The sequence below is a fragment of the Manis pentadactyla genome, chromosome 2 (assembly GCF_030020395.1).
Source record: "Manis pentadactyla isolate mManPen7 chromosome 2, mManPen7.hap1, whole genome shotgun sequence".
Classification (NCBI taxonomy): domain Eukaryota; kingdom Metazoa; phylum Chordata; class Mammalia; order Pholidota; family Manidae; genus Manis; species Manis pentadactyla.
The window spans coordinates 13,723,351-13,742,113 of record NC_080020.1 but is presented as its reverse complement, the minus strand read 5'-3'; the positions used below and the strand labels follow the sequence as shown (position 1 = coordinate 13,742,113).

The following is an 18,763-nucleotide window of genomic DNA, read 5'->3' as shown; positions in this document are numbered from 1 at the left end:
AGACAGAAACCCATTCAGATTGCTCAGAATCATGATGTTTTTGTGGTTACATTTTTCTATTTGATTTAAAAGGTGACTTCATAAAGCAAGAACAATTCTGTTGATTTTATGCAAAAAATAAAATTGTAATTCATAACAGCACAAATGAGGGGGAGGGATGGAGCTGTAGGCAAGAAGCAAGTTTCTGTACACTGTTAAAATGCGAATAGTCCAAACTAGATTGTTACCAAGACATTAACTGTAATTCCTCGGACAACCACTAAGAAAATAACTAACAAGGCATAGAAGAAACAAGGAAATTAAAATGGTGCACTGGAGAATCTATTTACCAGGCCCTGTGCTAGAGCAGCAGGACTCGAAGGTGCCCAAGGCAGCTATCACCGCGTGTGCTGTAGCCAACGTAGAACCACATGCACCATCCTGAGGGCCAGTGGTGAGATGTTGTGATGTGTGCTGTCCAGTGTAACCAAGCATCAGGCTCTGACAGGCTGGCGGAACCCACTGGGCCCTGGAAGCGCGAAGTCTCAGCCACCCTGGGCAGGGGAAAGACCAGCACAGAGGTCTGGGGGAGAGCTTCTGGGTCCTGGGAACTGACTGTGGCCAGAGGGGCTGGGCACAGCCTCAGAGCAGATGTGAGGAGCTATGCACATATCTGGCTGGGCCTCAGGTGGCAAGTGTGGATCTGGGCACAATGATTATATTAGAGGATTTTAAGGAGGGAGTAACAGAAAACAGCTTATGCTTTGAACAAGTTGACTTGGGCCACAGTGTAAGGGTTTGCGGGTGTGCCCCTGCAGCCAGCCGTGGGCACAGAGAATGCAGACAAACGCAAGCAGGGTTTGAAGGCAGTGCCCTGAGGACCTGGTGGTGGATAGCATGGGAGGAGTGCTGTGGGAAGAGGTTGAAGACGGTTCCCGAATGGCCCACCCACTTCAGAATCCAGTGGAAAACTGCAATTTCCTGAAACATGGTATAGAGGAGGACCAGGTTTTTTAGGAAAACCAGTAATTTAATTTGCACAGAATAAATCTGAGATGCCTATGGGACAACTGAGACAAGATAAGCCCACAGAGGTCTGTGTGGGAGATATGAATTTTGGACTCTTCAGGAAACAGGAGTGAGAGCTGTGTGACTGGTGAGGTCAAGAAAGAGAGTGTAGACAGGAGAGGAGCCCTGAGAGGTCGGACAGAGAAGGAATCAGCGAAGGAGACCCGGCAGTGACAGAGCTGGGAGCCACCAGGAGATCGTGGTGCTGTGGAAACAGACTCTCAAAGGAAGTCATCAGCTGTGTGATGACTTGAAAGAAGGCAGAAATGTCCACTGGATTTGGTGACACGGACAGGCTGCACAATTTAGGCAAGAGCACCATCAGTGAGTGACATGGTGGGGGAGACCTGGAGTCGAGAGGGGTAGGAGTAAATTGACAACATAGTTTCAGCAAAACTCAGTCACATTCATTTTAACTTGTAATGTGAGTTTATAATTTGTATTATGAGCTGCAAAATAGTTTTGTAGACATAGTTTTCTATTTGTGCTTGTGGTCCATCAGTGCATCTGAGACTGTGCCAGGCACCACCAAGGACATTGCTTTTTTTTAATTTTTTTTATTTTTTTAAATTTTGGTATCATTAATCTACAATTACATGAAGAACATTATGTTTACTAGGCTCACCCCTTCACCAAGTCCCCCCAACATCCCCGTTCACAGTCACTGTCCATCAAAATAGTAAGATGCTGTAAAATCACTACTTGTCACCAAGTTCACAGTCAATGCCAAGGACATTACTTTTTACTACATAAGCTTTACCATTGATCACAACACTCATTCTGATTTCAGGAATGTTAAAACATAGAAAAAAAGTCTTAGGAATGATGAAACACAGTACTAAACAAGAATTTAAGTCAAACCTGGCAGTTACGAGAATTTCTTCAGAAGCTCAGGTATCATCTTAGAAAACATATACGGGGCACAGAGTGAACTTGGTTACTGGCCTTAACCAACAGCTGACGCCTCTAAGATGGATTCCTCTCCCGGACACAGGGTGGCACCTTCCCCATGGGGTGAATGCAAAGAACACCACGACACTCGTGTGCAATGGGTACTACCAACAGCCTGTACCACGGTCTGGAGGCAGTGAGCTTGCCCATCACTGAAAATCCTGAGCTGCAGCAATGCTGGGAGCACCTAACAGCCAACATGCTCCACCCATCAAGTCAGCGTCTGGACGGGATCACCGTGCTGCAGGGCAGGACCAGGCTGTCTCCAAGGTGCAAGGTCAGATGTGAGCTCTCCAGGGGTGCAGGTTCCTCCGATGTGTTCACGACACCTGGGACTATGTCCAGTGCATGAACATCCGAGTGATGGGGTGAACTGCACCAGGTAAGGAATACCATGTCACCTCCACAAGGAGATCCAGCCCTCCGGGGACCACTCTGCAGGAGGTGAACTTAAGTTTTCAGTAGGATATGCTATTCAAAGTTCCCATTTACACAGAAATAACTTCAGATGAAAAAGGCTGGCTGGACAAACTGGACCCAGACTTCGTGTGGTCTTAGACATTGAGTGCTGACTGACATTGAGAGTATTAGGTCTAAGAATAAACCTGGTCAATAAATAACAATACTGTACTGTCAAATCGTGTTTGTTTACTTAAAAAGTACTTGGTAGAGCTCTTCTAAGGCTCAAATGTCACGCTGATTTTCTTTAGCAGAAGATTCCAAAAAAGCTGCATTTCACGACTCCGCTAGCGCTTTCCCTTCGTAGCTGATCACCCTTTCCATATGTAGGTCTTGCCTATTTCCAACCAGCATAACAGCTATTTGCACTTTCCCCACCATGCCCAGCAATTTGCCATGGATAACTTTAATCATTTTGAAACTTCTGATTGATGTAACAGAATACACAAGAATGTAACCCTGAATATCTGTGGAGTACATCTGAGGAAAGGTGGAATATTCATCTTGCCCAGCTGTGTCTACAAGTTGAAGATGATATTCTTGTCCATTTACTGTGATCAGTTTTGTGAAAGTGTTGTCAATGGTTGGATCGTAGGAGTCAGCAAATCGGCCTTCAACAAACTGAATCGTCGAAGAGGATGTCCTGGCAGACCGGTGGCCCAGATCGCCATCTCCCCGGACTTGGGCTGCGGCATCTCGGCGGCGGCTCCTGTGCAGCGACGGGCGGCGGCCTCGCCCAGGCAGAGCGGCATCCAGGGGCGGGAGAATCATGATTTTTTTATAACTAAAATTATGATATGACTCAACAGTGGTCAGTGCAGATGCTTTTAAAATAAAAGAAAAAGTGACCTCTAAGATATCATTATGCCATTATTAGTATGAACTAGACTTAGTGTGGTTCTTAACATGCAAGGCCCTTTCCTACAGTTTAACTCAGTCAAGCCTGGAACAGAAGTAAAAAAAACAACCATTATTGTTATGCTTAGCTCAGATGCGGGTATACTGGGATTCGGAGACGTGTGTGCTTCGCAAGTATCAGAGTCATTATTCTTCTGACTTCTGAAGGACCATTCTTTCCATTTCATACCATTACCCTGCATCAACATTTTGTAGAAGGATCCTTATTACACAGTACAGGTTAAATTTCTTGCCCGCTCAAACAATAACTGTAAAGCTAAATCAGTTCCTCTGGAAACCTGGATGTAATAGAACCTTTTAAAAGGTTAATAGCATTCAGTATACCTGAAGTACTTACTAAAAATTACTTGCTATAATATCGCTCTGGCAGCTATAGACCCTGAAAACACCAGTTCTGGGGACAGAATTGAGAAAGCCACTGATGCTTTCTCTGAAAGCAACTGCATTCTCTGCAGACCATCCGATCTGGCACTCAGCATAGCTCCTGGCAAGAGTCAGTGTGCAGAACATTTGTATCGAATCTTGTTGAAACATGTTGTTCATCTTTTGCTGAACATTGATTAACATTTGATTCATTTAAAAACTGAGCAATACACACACACCACTGAGCACTACAAATATATCTCTCCTAAGACTAAACAAAGTGTCTACAAGTATTGTACATTTTCCCTCTTTTTACTGATTTGCCTTCCTACATGGAATAGAAATCCTCTCTAGACAGCTGTGTGCATCATTTTGGAGCTCTGGTGTATCCCTGAAATCTCTCATTACTGTCTTTTGTTCTCTTAATCTTTGCCTCAGTTGGGTAACTCCACAAGATTGTTAATTTCTGCTTCTTGAAAGGCAAACTGCTCTTGTTTACTCACAAGGAAACAAAAACTAGCAAATGGGCTTCCTGGGTTTGTGCCAACTAGGTAAGTGCTCACGGCTTCACTGACTGTTTCCTGAGTTCCTGCCACTCCAGGTCTATACATACAGGTACTTAATTACAACGTTGCTTTTCTTAGCGGTCCAAGTGCCAACAATAGTTCTTTTATTAGTCACTATTTCCCTTTTAAAACAGCTTGGAACCATTTTTTATATCCACTTGATGTCCATTCTCTTAGAGAGTAGATCAAATACATTTTTTCCTGAATCTAATCTGAAATACAAGGAGTTTTAGGTACAGGATCTCGAGCAATCCTTTCAACTCTGATAAGGGCCAGCAAATGGTTGAAGGTACCTCTGATGATCTGAAGTTGTTTCATCTAGAGAAAAAAAATTTTTTTTAATTGAAGGGATTCCTTAATAATTATTTCTAAGGTCTATAAAGCATGGCCTCACCCTTAGAGGCAATAATTTAAGTTAGAAGAGGATGAATGGGTCTAAATTGGTGGTTCTCATAACTGAGGGTACTAATGTCCTGTAGGAACCTTTGCAATGTCTGGAGAGATTTTTCATTGTCTCGACTGGTGCTTGGTAACAGCTGGGACGCTCATGTAATAAGTAGAGACCAGGGGTGTTGCTGAACATCCTACAATGTTTTGGGGGGGACACACCCCAAAAAAGCAAAGAATATCTGTAGCATAGGACTGACTCTGAAAAGGACTGAAATTAGGTTGAAGCAATCGTTTCCCGAACCCCCTTACTAGACTCCAAACCACACAGTTAGATTTTTCCCAGTCTTTTGACGCAGAGAAAACAGACGGGATGTGGTGATGGTTCTTCCCTCCCATTTGTCACCAGCTCCTGATGCTGTGAACTGATCACAGATGGATGGAGGCGGCTCTGATTCCTGGGGCCGGTGCATCCGTCCCCTCACAGCAGCCCCTCCCCTTGGCAAGATTCGGGGGAAAGCAGACTTGTAGAGGGTTTTCTGAAGATGCTTCTAATGTAGACATTCTGATCTGAATGTCTTTATCTTTTCATTTTCTGAACTGACTCAGCTATGGATGATATTTTCTTTACCCCTGGCATTAAGGCCTTGGAAGCCATTGAGAGTGTATCGTATGCCATTTAGGTCGATAATCACAGTCCTCATCAGATCTGAGATGTGTTCTAGCTGCCCATTATGCCCTAAATTGTAGACTCCATAATAACAAAATTTAACTTGGAAATGTTTTCTCTTCAGTGTGTATAGCTCGTTTTAACCTGCTCTGCCCAGCAGGAACCAGAAAAGAAAAACATACATAGATTTGAAAAGCTTTCAATTCAGTGCAAACAGTAGTCCACATTCAGGGTTAAATCTTGGAATTCCAGAAAGATTGGAAGGCTTTGTAAGGTTTACCCACTCATTATGTTAACTTTTGCTGTTTTCAGTATCTAACTTCATTGCTTTGAAAAACAATTTTCACAACGAACTGGTTTGTTGTGGTGGTCGTGGTGGTGGTTAACCAAAATTTTGCCAAAATATGCAGCTTATTTCACTCACTCTCAAATATATTCTGCCTTTGGCATAGTATCTTTATAATTATTTTAGACAACAATAAATCTGCCAGGATGCTGTTTTAGGTGGGTAAGATTTCTCTGGTGGGACTAATTATAAAGCACACTGTGTGGTGTAGCATTTAAAATCCAGAACCAGGGTCAGACCAGGGTTTGAACCAGAGTTCAAATCCAGGCTTACCACTTCCTTTGGGGGATGACTGGGGTGAAGCCACATTACTCAATCTCTCTGCTTCAGTTTTCTTGTGTGTAAAATGGACATAATAATAGCAGCTCCCTCATAGGTATTTGTCAGAATTAAATTATTTAAACCAGGGATTATCAAAGTGTGGTTCACAAATCAGCAGCTGCATTGCCTGGAAACTTCCTAGAAATGCACGTTTCCTGGCCCGCTGAATCAGAAGCCCTCCAGGGAGGTCTGCCACATGCAAAAGTCTGAGAATCACCAAGTTAAACTACACAGAATATAAATAAATGCCTGGTGCATAATATGCATTCAATCCATGTTAGCTAATTATCACTGTAGGCTTCTCTTTTCTAAGGCATTTTAAATTCCTGTCTACTTGTTTATTTTAAAACACGTATTTCTGAAACACCTGGCTCTCTTGCACCCTTGCCTTTGGTAGAGCACAAAGTGACTCACTCAGAATCTTGCCCTTCCCACCCGCTCCCTCCTTCCTGGCGCCCTGTACTTCCCCATCATTCTGTGCCTGCCTTTGGGGGTCCTTCTCCCTGTTCTGTGAACCATGTACAGATCTTGTTGCTGGGATGAGCCCCCTGCTTTCCCCAGGGATGGTTACCAGGAGCTGTGGGGACAGGAGAATGAAGAATTATTGTTTGAAGGGTGAAGAATTTCAGTTTTGCAAGACAAAAGCTATCCTGGAGATGAGTTGCACAACAGTGTGACTGTATTTCACATTACTGAGCTACATGCTTAAAAATGGTTAAGATGGTATATTTTATGTGTGTTTTACCACAATTAAAATTTTTTAAATATTTATTGAGTCTTTCAACCTGTAAACAATGCATCTGTTTACACAATTTTTCATTTCTCAGAGCACTATTTTGTATTTTCCATAACATATCTTACAATATTTAGTTAAACTATCACTAGATGAATGTATCGCTTCATATTTTTGATGCCATTGTAAAAAGTATTGTTTAAAGATGTTTCTACTGCTTCCTTTTCCATTTATATCTCTTCATCCCTCCACCCCTTCCTTCTTTTCTTTCTTTTTTGCTGATGTTGAACTCCGGTGGCGAGATCAAACATCCTAGCCTTGTTCCCAGTCTTAGAGAGAAAGTGTTTTTCTCCATTAAATGTGCTGTTAGCTCTAAGTTTTTCCCAGTTGATCTTTATCACATTGAGGAAGTTTCCTTTTATTCTGAGTTTGCTTAGATCATTTATTTTTAGTGGGTATTGGATTTTGTCAGATGCTTTTTTTAAAATGTATTGAGATTATCTGGTGGTTATGTGTATTCTGTTAATATGGTGAAGTATTTTATTGATTTTTAAAATGTTATGTTGGATTTATAGTTGGAAGATAAAACCCACTTGAATGTGATTGCATTATCCTTTTTATACATTGATGGGTTTGATTGGCTAAAATATTGAAAGGATTTTTTTACCTCTGTGTTCACAATATACATTGGTAAATAGTACTCTTTTTTTCCTGGATTTGTAAGTGCTCACATCACAAAATGGGTTTACAAGTGTTCACTCGTCTTTTTTCTCAAAGATTAGTGAAAGACTTGTATAGAATTCACTAATTCAAAACTATCTGGGTCTGCAATTTTCATTGTCAAGAGAGATTCAGTCACAGATTAAAATATTCAATTAATATAAACCTATTCATATTTTCTATTTCTCCTTGAATCATATTGGTAATTTGTAATTTTCAAATAATTTGTCTATTTAATCTAAGTTTTAAAATTTATTGACGTGAAGTTGTTCATAGTATCCTCTTATTATTCTTTTAATATCTATATGATCTGTAGTGATGACCCACTCTCATTCCTAACATTGGTGATTGGTGCCTTTTTTCTTAACCATGTAAGCTAGAGATTTGTAGATTGTGTTGATTCTTTTAGAAAATGGCTTCTGCTTGCACTGATTTTCTTTATTGCTTGCTCATTTTCAAGTGTATTCACATTTGCTATAGTCTTTATTCTTTCCTTCTTGCTATATACTTTGGGTTTCATTTGCCCTTCTTTCTCTATCTTTTAAAAGTGTAAGCTTACATGATTAATTTTCCATTTTTCTTCTTTTCTAATATAGATATTAAAAGCTATGTGTTTACCTCTAAATACTACTTAATCTGCACCTTACTAATTTTTGTATATTTTGTTTTCATTATCAATCAGTTCAAAAAAGTTTCTAATTTCCATTGTGACTTCCTCTGTGTGTCACGGGTTTTTTAATAATGTATTATTTAATTTCCAAATATTTAGGGATTTTCCAGTAATCTTTTTGTCATTGATCTCTAATTTAATTGCATTTTGGCCTGTAGTATTTTCAGTCTTAAGTTAATGGGGACACCTTTTGTAGCCCAGAATGTCATCTATTTTGGTGACTGTTCTACGTGCACTTGAAAAGAATAAGTATTTTGCAGATGTTTGATGCAGTGTTTCATAAATTTCAATTAGGTTGAGTAGTTTGATGGTGCATTCAATAATACTGATGTTCTGTGCATTTGTTTAATCAATTATAGAGACTGTGGATTCTCCAAATAACATTGCTGATTTCTTTATTTCTCCTATATCCCTCAGTTTTTACTTCATGTGTTTTAAATTGTGTAATTAGATGAATACATATTTATAATTGTTCGTTCTTCTTGATGAATTGATCATTTAGTCATTATGAAGTATCTATTTTTTTATCTCAGCTGATAGTTGTCATCATAAAACCTGCTTTGTCTGCTATTAATATAGCCCCTCTCAGCTCTCAGCTTTCTCTCTTTTGATTAGGGTTTGTTTTTTTCATGTTTTACTTCTTTTTCTTACTATTTTTGGCACTCTTCTCTCTGTTTTAAGATCCAGGTTACTGGTACAATTTTATGTCAACCTGAGGAATTTCTTTTAATATTTCTTATATTCCAGGCCTACTGGAGAAAAATCCTTCTGGATTTTGTTTGTTTGAAAACCATTTGCCTTTATTTTTGAAGAATATCTTCACTGGATTGTATTACTTTGTTCCCACTTTTCTTTCAGCAATTGGAACATGTCTTGCCATTGTTGCCTGGCTTCCACTAGTTCTGATGATTCTGTGTGGAACAATCCTATTGTTCTTGTGCACATAAAGTCAATTTTTCCCCTTCTGGCTGCATTCAAGATTTTCTCTTCATCACTAGTTTTCAGTAATCCAAGTATGACACTCCTTGGTGTATTTCTCTTCAAGTTTCTTCTGCTTGGAATTTGTTGATCTTCTTGGATCTGTAAGTTTATTGCTGTCATTAAGTTTTGAAAAACATCAACTATTATTTATTCAAAACTTTTTCTGCCCTGTCCCCATTCAAACAATATATTAAATCATTTGATATTTTCCCACGTTACAGAAGCACTATTTATTTTTTCATTCTTTTTTTCTCTCTCTACTTCCATTTCTTCTATAGTGTTTTGTCTGCTATTAATCCCACTCAGTGAAATTTTTTCAGTTACACACATTTTTCAACCCTAGAAGTCATTGATATGTATCTTACATTTCCCATCTGATTACATCCATGTCTTCCTCTCAATTCTGAACATGGTTTCTTCTTCCAAGTCTGGAGCCCAGAGGATAGTAAGTCTCGTGTTATCTGTTTCGCTTCCCTCGGGAATCACGGTCCTGCTGCCTGTGCTCCGAGGTCTTCACACAGTTGCTCTCATGTACTTGGTCTGCTTTTCTCACCCATGACAGAAGGGCAAGGCCAGTGACAGTGATCACAATGGCATTGGAAGGGGAAGTCGTCATAAGTGTTTAACAGCCTAACTACTGTATACAACTTCCTTCCTGTCACATTTCTTTCTTTCTTTACTAGGATGTAAGTTCTATAAGGTCAGGGACTCCAGTCTGTTTTCTTCTGCTATATCTCCATTATCAAAAATATAGCATAAATATTTGTTAAATTATTGAATCAAGTATTAATTTTGTCTGTAATATAAAGTACTTTAGCCAAGAAAGAGTAATACTGTATTTGTTCAGTAAATTCAAGTTTTGACATGACACAGTCCATTTCCTTAATCATGAGTCTACATGTTGGGATGTTTAGCTAGTGTTACATCAGTAGGCATTACTAATTAGCATAATGTATTGAAAAATGCTCTCTCATTGGTGAAATTAAAGGTATTCAAAGTATGGAGATAGGCTAACATGATTCAGAGATATTTCCTACCATTACAGGGTATAGGACTCAATGAGCCTATGGCCTTTGATGCTATGAGGCTTAATCTTCAAACAGTCTCACCTCCAGCCATTGGTCTAGGTAAACATCTGTTTGCCTGACACCAACTATGGAATATTGTCATGCATTTTTTGCAAAGTGCTACTCAGAGCTTGCAAATACACAGAGAGCTGGAATTTAACCTAGATTAGAGAGCTGGATGTATGAACAGTTTTATTTCTAATTTTTAATCAATATTTGTAGTGAGTGTTAGCATATGTGCAGAATTTGGTCTAAAATATGTTTTCATTATACCTGGTAGGAGGTGGTGGGCAGTAGCTAGCCTTCTCCCACCTCATCCTTTTCAGAGGTTCCTGCTTCCTATCAAACAATAGCTAAGAGTTATTCATGACCAAATTTCCTTAGATCAGCTTGTAATTGACAAAGTTGGATTGATTTCCAAGAACATAATTTCCAAGAAAAATCCAGTAATATGATTCATCTCATTAATAGATAAGAGGACGAAAATCTTATGATCATGTTAGAAGATCTATCATCATTTTGATATACGGTCTAAATTCATGACTTTGAAAAAAATTAGCAAATAAGAGATGGAAAATACCTTCTATAACTTGAAATATGGTACACAAATCTAACATTAAATTAACCAATGGAATAAAATGAAAACCAAGGAACACTTTGTTTATATATAGTATATATACAATGCTATAGACATAGCCTTACAAATCAGAAAAGTATAAACTGTTTGACAAATTGTACTCTTTTTACTACCTGGAAATAATTTGACTTTTGTTTTTCCTGTGGTAATCTAAAAGTCCTAGCAACCTTTGGCAGAAAGTCAGAACTACTTTAATAGAGAGTCATAAAGACTAAATACCTCCTCTCTTACTAATACTATTGCAGATACAATCTTATTGTGTACAAATAGTTATGTTGCGTATACTGGGACAGTTGGCTCTCCTCTGGAGGAAAATAAATCTATTTCATTCCACACACAAAAGTAAACTCCAAATCCATTAAAAAATCTAACTGCAAAAAGTACAAGACTGAAAACCAGAAGAAAATATTAGAAAGTATCTTATGACACTGGAATAGGGAAATACTAATTTAAAAAGACAAGAAAAGCAAAACCCTTATCAATTCATCAAAAAGATTTATAAATTTACATATAACCAGCCATGAATTAGTGTCAACATTTACATGTAATATTCAGCAAATTAGTAAATAAAACCCAAACCAAGGTAGACCTGGTGAAGTATATGAATGGCTAGTTTAAAGAGAAGAAATATAAATGGCTAATAAGCACTTGAAAAGATATTCAACCTCACTAGTTATTAGGGAAATGCAGCTAAAAATAATGAAATATTAATTCATACTCATTAGCTCACCAAAGTTTATAACTGGTTGGGGTGTTGGAGAAATGAAAACTCATGGAACACTGAGAAGCAGCACAACCACTTTGAAAAGCAGTTGACAATAGCTGGCAAATCCTTAATTTCTGCATTTAGGAATCCTTGTATATATGTGTACTTAGAGTTTTATATAAAGATGTTCAAAGGGTGTCCATTCCAGTATTTTGTAACCATGAAAAGCTGGAAACAACTAAATGCTTATTATCAGGACAATGAAAAAACATTAAACATTAAGATCCATGTGGGAGAGATGTTTCTTTTGTCCTTTCCTAATTCTCAGCAACTAAAACAAATGCCTGGTTCTCAGCAGACATTCCATAAATATGTATTATAATATGAATAAGTTAATTCCAGTACATTCCGACCATGTATATCATCCAGCAAATAAAACAATCGACATACACCAACATGGGTGAATTGCAAAGAAAAATGACCTGCAAAGCAATTCAAGGATAAATTATATATGTATATGTGTGTATAAATCCATATATGTAGACTTTCAAAGCACACAAAACAATGTTATATGCTGTTGATGCACATGTAGGCTCTGTACACATCTTCAGAATGCACCCGGAATTCCACCTTGCCTGCGCTCACCCACACTGCCTGGCGGGGCCTAGGCACTACCCCTTGCTCTGGATGACTTCAGGGCCCTCCTAAATGGCCCCCCTGATTCTGCCTGGGCCCCACAGGAGTCTGCTCTCCATACAGTAGCCAGAATGGTCCTGTTGAATATGTCATAACATGTCACAATGTGTCACTTTGCTCAAAACCCTCCAATGGCTTCTGTCTCAAAAACTCCTTACAACGGACTGCAAGGGTCTACCTCGCCCAGTCCTTGGCCCTCTAACCATGTTCGCTCCTCCAGAACTATCCTGGCCTCTCCCTGCTCCTTGAAACTGGGCCCCCTTGGCCTGGAATGTGTCCCCTGATGTCTGTGTGCTTTGCTCCTCCACCTTCAGGTCTTCCTAAATGGTATTCTGTCCCTGAGCTGTCCCTTGGCAACCCCATCCAACATGGGACAGCCCACTCGCTGAAACCAACCCCCAACACCCTTTCTTGCTTCATTTTTCCTCTAAAGTGCATCTCATGTATCATTCCACATATTACTTTGGATTTGCTCATTGTCCATCCACCCTTTCACATGTCAGCTCTCACCGGGCAGGGTTATTCGTTCTATTCACTGATAAATTTCTAGGAACTAGAACACTGCCTGGTGCAAAGTAAGCTCAGAATGAAATATAAAGGCACAGCAGTCAGGCCTCTTTCAAAACAGATTTCTTCTGGGGGCTGACATATGTGGGTAGGATATGGGGATGGCTCCAAATATATCTTGTATGGTTTTATATTTTAATCAACAACAAGAAAGCAAAAATGGCAAATGCTAGCATTAAACAAATCTAAGTAATATATATGGTTGTCATATTATTTTTCATACTCTATATTGTTGAATAACATCTTTATAATAATACACTGATCTTAAGTGTACAGCTGGATGACTTTTTTCCATATGGGTGCACCATTGTGACCACCCGCTAAATTAATATTCAGAAAATGTTCAGTGCCCTGTAAACTTTACCTGTGCTTCTTCCGAGTTTGTACCATTCCTGCCCCAGATAAATCACTATTCTTACTTCAATTATTAGTTGTTTGCCTGTTCTTGGATTCATACCAATGGATTCATACAATATATACTCTTAAGTGTCTGGCTTCTTTTACTCAACATAACATCGTTGAGATTTATCCCTTTTGTTGTACGTAGTAGTAGATCGTTCTTTTAAAAAATGTCATATAGGATTCTACTTATGAATATGCCACAGTTATTTATCTAACTTCCCATGTGATCATTCAATTCCACCCCACCTCAGTTTTTGGCTATTATGCGTAAAGCATCTATATACTTCTTGAACCTATTTGTTTGTGAACATGCACCCTCATTTCTCTGGTCTATGTTCTAGAGCTGGAATTTCTGAATCGTAGGTTAGGCATATGCTTAGATTTAGTGAAAACTGACAATGAGTTTTCTGAAGTGGTGGTGCATTGATGCCAGCCCCAGCGCTGTCTGCGTTTCAGTTGCTCCAATCTTCACGAACACTCGCTGTCATCAGCCTTTTTAAATTTTAGCCATTCTGGCAGGTGCACGGTGGTATCTCACTTAAGATTTTAATTTCCATCTTCTGTATGAGTGATAACATTGAGCATCTTCGCTGACTTGACCATTTGGAGATCCTCTTATCCTTGTTCAGTGTCCAGTTTAAAACTTATTTTGTTTGACTTTATCATTTGTAAGATCGTCTGTTCTGGACAAGTTTTCTTTGGATACACATTTTGTGAATATCTCCTAGTCTATGGCTTGCTTTCCACTTTCTTAATGATATTTTTTGGTGAACAGGAATTTAAAATCTTGACGAGATCCACCTGTATGCTTTTAGATATTTGAAATATTTTGTAATTAAAACTTTTAATTGAAAAGAGAGAGAGAGAGAGAGAGAAAGGAAACCCTTTCCGTTTCCCCCCCAGTCAGAACATATGACTGGAAGCAGCCTTTTTCCCTTCCACCTCCTTCCTTCCTCTTTTCCTTCCTTCCTTCTCTTTCTTTCTTCTTTCCTTCCTTTCTTTTTTGTCTTCTTTTGTCGCTGTATATTTTATTAACCTATATCTCACTCCAAGTTCAAAAGGGAGAAAATGTTTAAACAGGCAGGATCAGCCCCCCTGAGCCCTTCCTGCTCCACAAGGCTTCTGCCGGCGCCTCTCCTGCCAGCGTGGTGGCCGGTGGAGGGCCGTCGGGGTGCAGGGCCCCTGTGCTCCTGCAGGAAGGGGAGACGCTGCCAGCCCAGACCCGAGGCAGGTGCTGTTGGAGGAGGAGCATGAGCTGCACACCGCAGGCCCCAGGGTTTCCGGGCTCCTTCCTCGTGGAGTTTCTGACGAGTCCACCTGGATGATGCTGGGATACAACGGGCTGCAGACGCAGGGTGGGCCCGGACACACCCCCCTTCTAGGGCACATCGTTCCGATTCCACTTGGGACTGCGTAAGTCTGCTCTGCTTCCTGAGCTGCAGGAAGGGCGACGGGAGTAAAAGGAACTTGGCTTGTTTGCTCAGGGTGCTGAGGAGCCCACTGCTCACGCAGCAGCAGGAGGGAGGGAATGAGTGTTACGGTGGATGAACTTAACGGCTTCACACGCAGCCAGATTCACAACCCAGAGTATTGCCTGGGCAGCAGAAAGGGTAGCTAGACACTAAAATTGTACTTCATGAATACGGGGGAAATGTGTTCTAAGATGAAAATAATACCTACAATGACCACATCAGGGGACTGCTAAGCCTATTTCAGTTTGGAATCTAAACCCTAGCTTATCCCATACTGAGCCTTCATCTACATGTCTCTACCAACTCTCTCTGTTTGTTTATGCTTATCCAAGTACACATCTGTCACTGTCACCAGATAGAGGCTTCTCTAAGGTCGGAGCAATGTTTATTCCATCTGTGCCTAATGGAGTGTTTTTCTTGTATTAAAATCATTAATAAATATTTTAAAATTAACCAAACTTCTGGTCACCTAGGAAACTAAGCTAAAAGACTTTCCCTAAACATTTTACCTGCAAAGATTCTTACCACTTTAAGAACAAGGATCAGTTCCTGTTGGAAAATGTTCCTTTTCCAGGGGCAGCCTGTGGCGTTGCAGATTAAGTATGCAAGGAAAGGAAAATAGATCTCTAACTTAAAATCTTTTGAAGTGCCTTTTAAAACTCCTACTATAGTTTCCACGACAGCTGTTAAGTTCCTTTGTAGTTTCCAGTAGGAAAGGTCTTTTGAGAATATCTCTGCATCTCAGTCACAAACTTCAACAACTGCCTTAAGCAGCCATGTCTGCTCTGGAAACTTAGCCACAAAGAATTCTGGATTCCCTGGTCCCTAACAGAAGGTTTGTATTTTACTTCTGAAGGTATTTCAGAGGGGCTGGTTTCAATCTACAAAGCTCTATTGTCTAGGTAAAAATTCCTTTAGAGGTCTCTGCTTTCCTTTGCACACTTTTCATGGTAATTAAGACACTGGGCTGTGTTACTGCTTATGATGCAAAGATCTGAATTTCAGGAAATATGAAATTTGGTCTCAAAGGAGATAGTATTCTCTCAAATCCTCTTATTAATTCACATCAGATTAAGCAAGCACAATTCTGAATAACATCCAACCTGTCTTTTTGGGGGGACAGAAAAGAGAACTAGGTAGGTTAGTGAAATTTTCTCATGAAATTGAGAGCAAAAAATACAAATAGATTTGGAAAATGATGCTAAAGAATTGGTAGAGGGAAAAATATGAATAACAGTACAAAATGAAGCTTAGCTGAGAAAAGAGAGTACATGCTAATCTACCAATTAAAAGAGTAACAGAATCAAGATGATCAAATTGGGGAAACAGATCACTCCTAACAGAAAATACTCATTTATTTATTCAGACACTTTTTATTGGCTGTCTGCTGTGCCACACCCCATATGAGATGCGAAGGGTGGCCACCAACTTATATAAGGCATTGATCCTGTCCCCAACGGTACCCTGAGGGTGGCCCTGAACCAAGTTGTGACGTATATAGTACATTTATCTTCAGTTTTCCTACTCCTCTTTTTGCAAACTTCGTTCCACCCCTTCCCTTCCCTGTGGTTAATTTTCTAATTCTAGGCACCAGATTTTAAAAAGTTATTCTAGGAAATACATATAGTCAGTGTAGTTACATCTCAGTGGGAATTTAGGTTAATGTGTCTTCTCCCAGTAGTACTTATATTTTAAGTGCTATCTGTTTGCATTGAAATGCTTGACTGGCTTTAGTAAAACAAATCAAAAGAAGGAGGAGATGAATTCACCAACAGAAGGTGACAATAGAGAACGCTGTCTGTTGCCCCACAGGTAAAGCTATCCCACATTTTATGATTGAAGTTATCCCACATTTTATGATTGTTAATAACTTGCATGGCTAGTTTAACTGTAAGCTTGAAATAACTTCAGTTATAGTCAAAAAGAAAGCCTTGAGTTGGATCCAATACTCCTGGGATTTACATCATGGAACAGTAAAGGAATATTCTCTCTGCAATCTGCTTCTCCAAAGACTGTAGTTGAACTGCTCAGAGTATTATTTGTTAACAGAAGTAAGTTGATATAGTTGAGAGGGTCCAGAGCAAGGTGCCAAAATGATCAAAGGAATGACGTGTGCATTAAGATCAAAAGACCTGGAAGTGTGTAGATCGGCCAAGTAATGGTGGAGAGGGGATCCCTGGGTACTTGATAAGCGTCTACAAATATTTAAAAGGTGTTAACACCAAAGGAGGAAGTCCTTATTTTGCCTGCTTGGAGGTGACATGATGTTAAACAGTAAAGGTAAAACCAAAGAAAGAATAATGTACCCAGAATATCAGGAAATATTTCCAACGATTAACAACTAAGGTTTTCACAAAATTAGACAATGTGAAGATCCACTATGCCCACAGCAGAAACTAACCCTGAGCAACTTGCCTTTTTTGTGAATCATTGTATCTTACTGTCTTCCCTGCCTTTCTTACCCATCATTTAATCCTTCTAACCCACCTTCTACCCGTTGCCAAATACTTTCATATCCTTACAGGTCCCAATGATGGCATTGCACCTACGCTTTACAGAGTAGTTAATGTAGCAAAGTCATAGAAGTATGTGTGTAGGAGAGCATGTGATGAGTTACCATCTCCATAGGTGTTCCATGTGTGGCATCTTTGTGAATCAAGGAACACACAGCATTAAGAAGCACAGAATTGTAAGAACCAGAAGCGAGCTAGAGGTAACCACTCTCATCAGACAGGCTGAGTGGACTTCCCCAAAATGCACAAGCCTGATAACTGAGCAGAGTCTGAAACCAGGTCTTCACCACACTGGACTTAGTCCAGTCCCATCCTAATGGCAGTACCTTTTGCTTTAAAAAAAAAAATGCAATCCTCTCTGACTGTGTAACCATCTCAATTTTTCTTAAAGCTATGATTAGCCAAATTTACGATTTTTTTCTTCTTTGGCAGATTTCCAGATTGTCACACTTTTGTTACTGCCTTGACTCAATGTATTTAAAACTGCAAATCAGGCTCATTAACACACCAGCTCTCATCCTGAAGGGGAAATGACATCAGAGTACAGGCTCCCTGCAGGCAAAGCCACCCCCTGTCTTGCACACACTGAGATGTTTCAGATGCACGGGGAGGCCCTGCCCTCAAACACAAGTGACCGCTCTGCTCAGCGCTTCTCGGCCAAGAGCAAGCTTCACAGGGCCATGCCGAAGTGTGAACTAGGAAGACCATAAGCTGCCAGCACCCGTTAGAGCATTCTCACCACAGTCTGGGACAATCTTAGCAAAGGAAGTATTTTTCCTGAACATTGGGAGTATGGTTATTTCTTTTCACCTAAAAGTTCACCAGTAACAGGATGATTGTGGTGTGAGTTGCACCGTGCAGTAATGAATGGTATGTTTCACCCCCAGTCTCATGCTACCGATCTGGTTCTCAGCACTGATCTGTACTCAGGGATGCTGAGCATGAACACCAACCTGCCTTCAAAGAGCGCAGGGTCTGATATGCAAAGTAGAACCAGAAAGCAATCTATAAGACTGTGTGGCAGGTGCTCTGATGATAGCAAGGGCTACGGCGGGAATTCCAGAGGCAGAGAAAAGAGGCCCCAAGCCTGGTGACATTAGAGCAGGCTTTTTCAGTTGTTAAGCATCCCTCCATGTTCTATTTCTTTCTATACGTACACAAAAATAGAATATTCACATGGAGAGTCATCAATGGGTTTATATCATAAGATTGTTTTGCAATTTGCTTTTAAAAAATATCATAGACGTCTTCCATACATAGCTACGTAATTTTTTCAAATAGCCAGAAAGTATGTATTCCCATCATGTGTTTACCTGTTGCTGTTTGTGCTTGATTGGGTTGTTTCTAATTTTCACTGATCGCCAACATAATCCGGATGACACGTCCCCTCATCTTGGCCCACGGGGGTGCTGTCTCTCTGGGGCTGGGGTGGACTGAGAAGGCCGTCCTCACAGCCCCTGAGGAGGGTTCCCTGCCGGCCGACGTGCCTCTCCGCTGGTGGTCTGCAGAAGGATGCCTGGTGCTTTTCAGAAGGTCGTGGATGAAGGGCCCCACTCTTTCCAAAAGTCAGG

The 18,763-nt window shown here is 40.1% G+C and overlaps 1 long non-coding RNA gene across 1 annotated transcript in view; it reads left to right on the top strand.

Annotated features, from left to right (window-relative positions):
• LOC130680124 (uncharacterized) overlaps positions 1–18,378 on the top strand; it is a 52,579-nt gene extending 34,201 nt beyond the window's left edge. The window contains exon 3 of the long non-coding RNA XR_008993149.1: positions 17,625–18,378. This is a non-coding gene — a long non-coding RNA (uncharacterized LOC130680124). The remainder of the gene's footprint in view (positions 1–17,624) is intronic.
• The last annotated feature ends 385 nt before the right edge of the window (positions 18,379–18,763 follow it).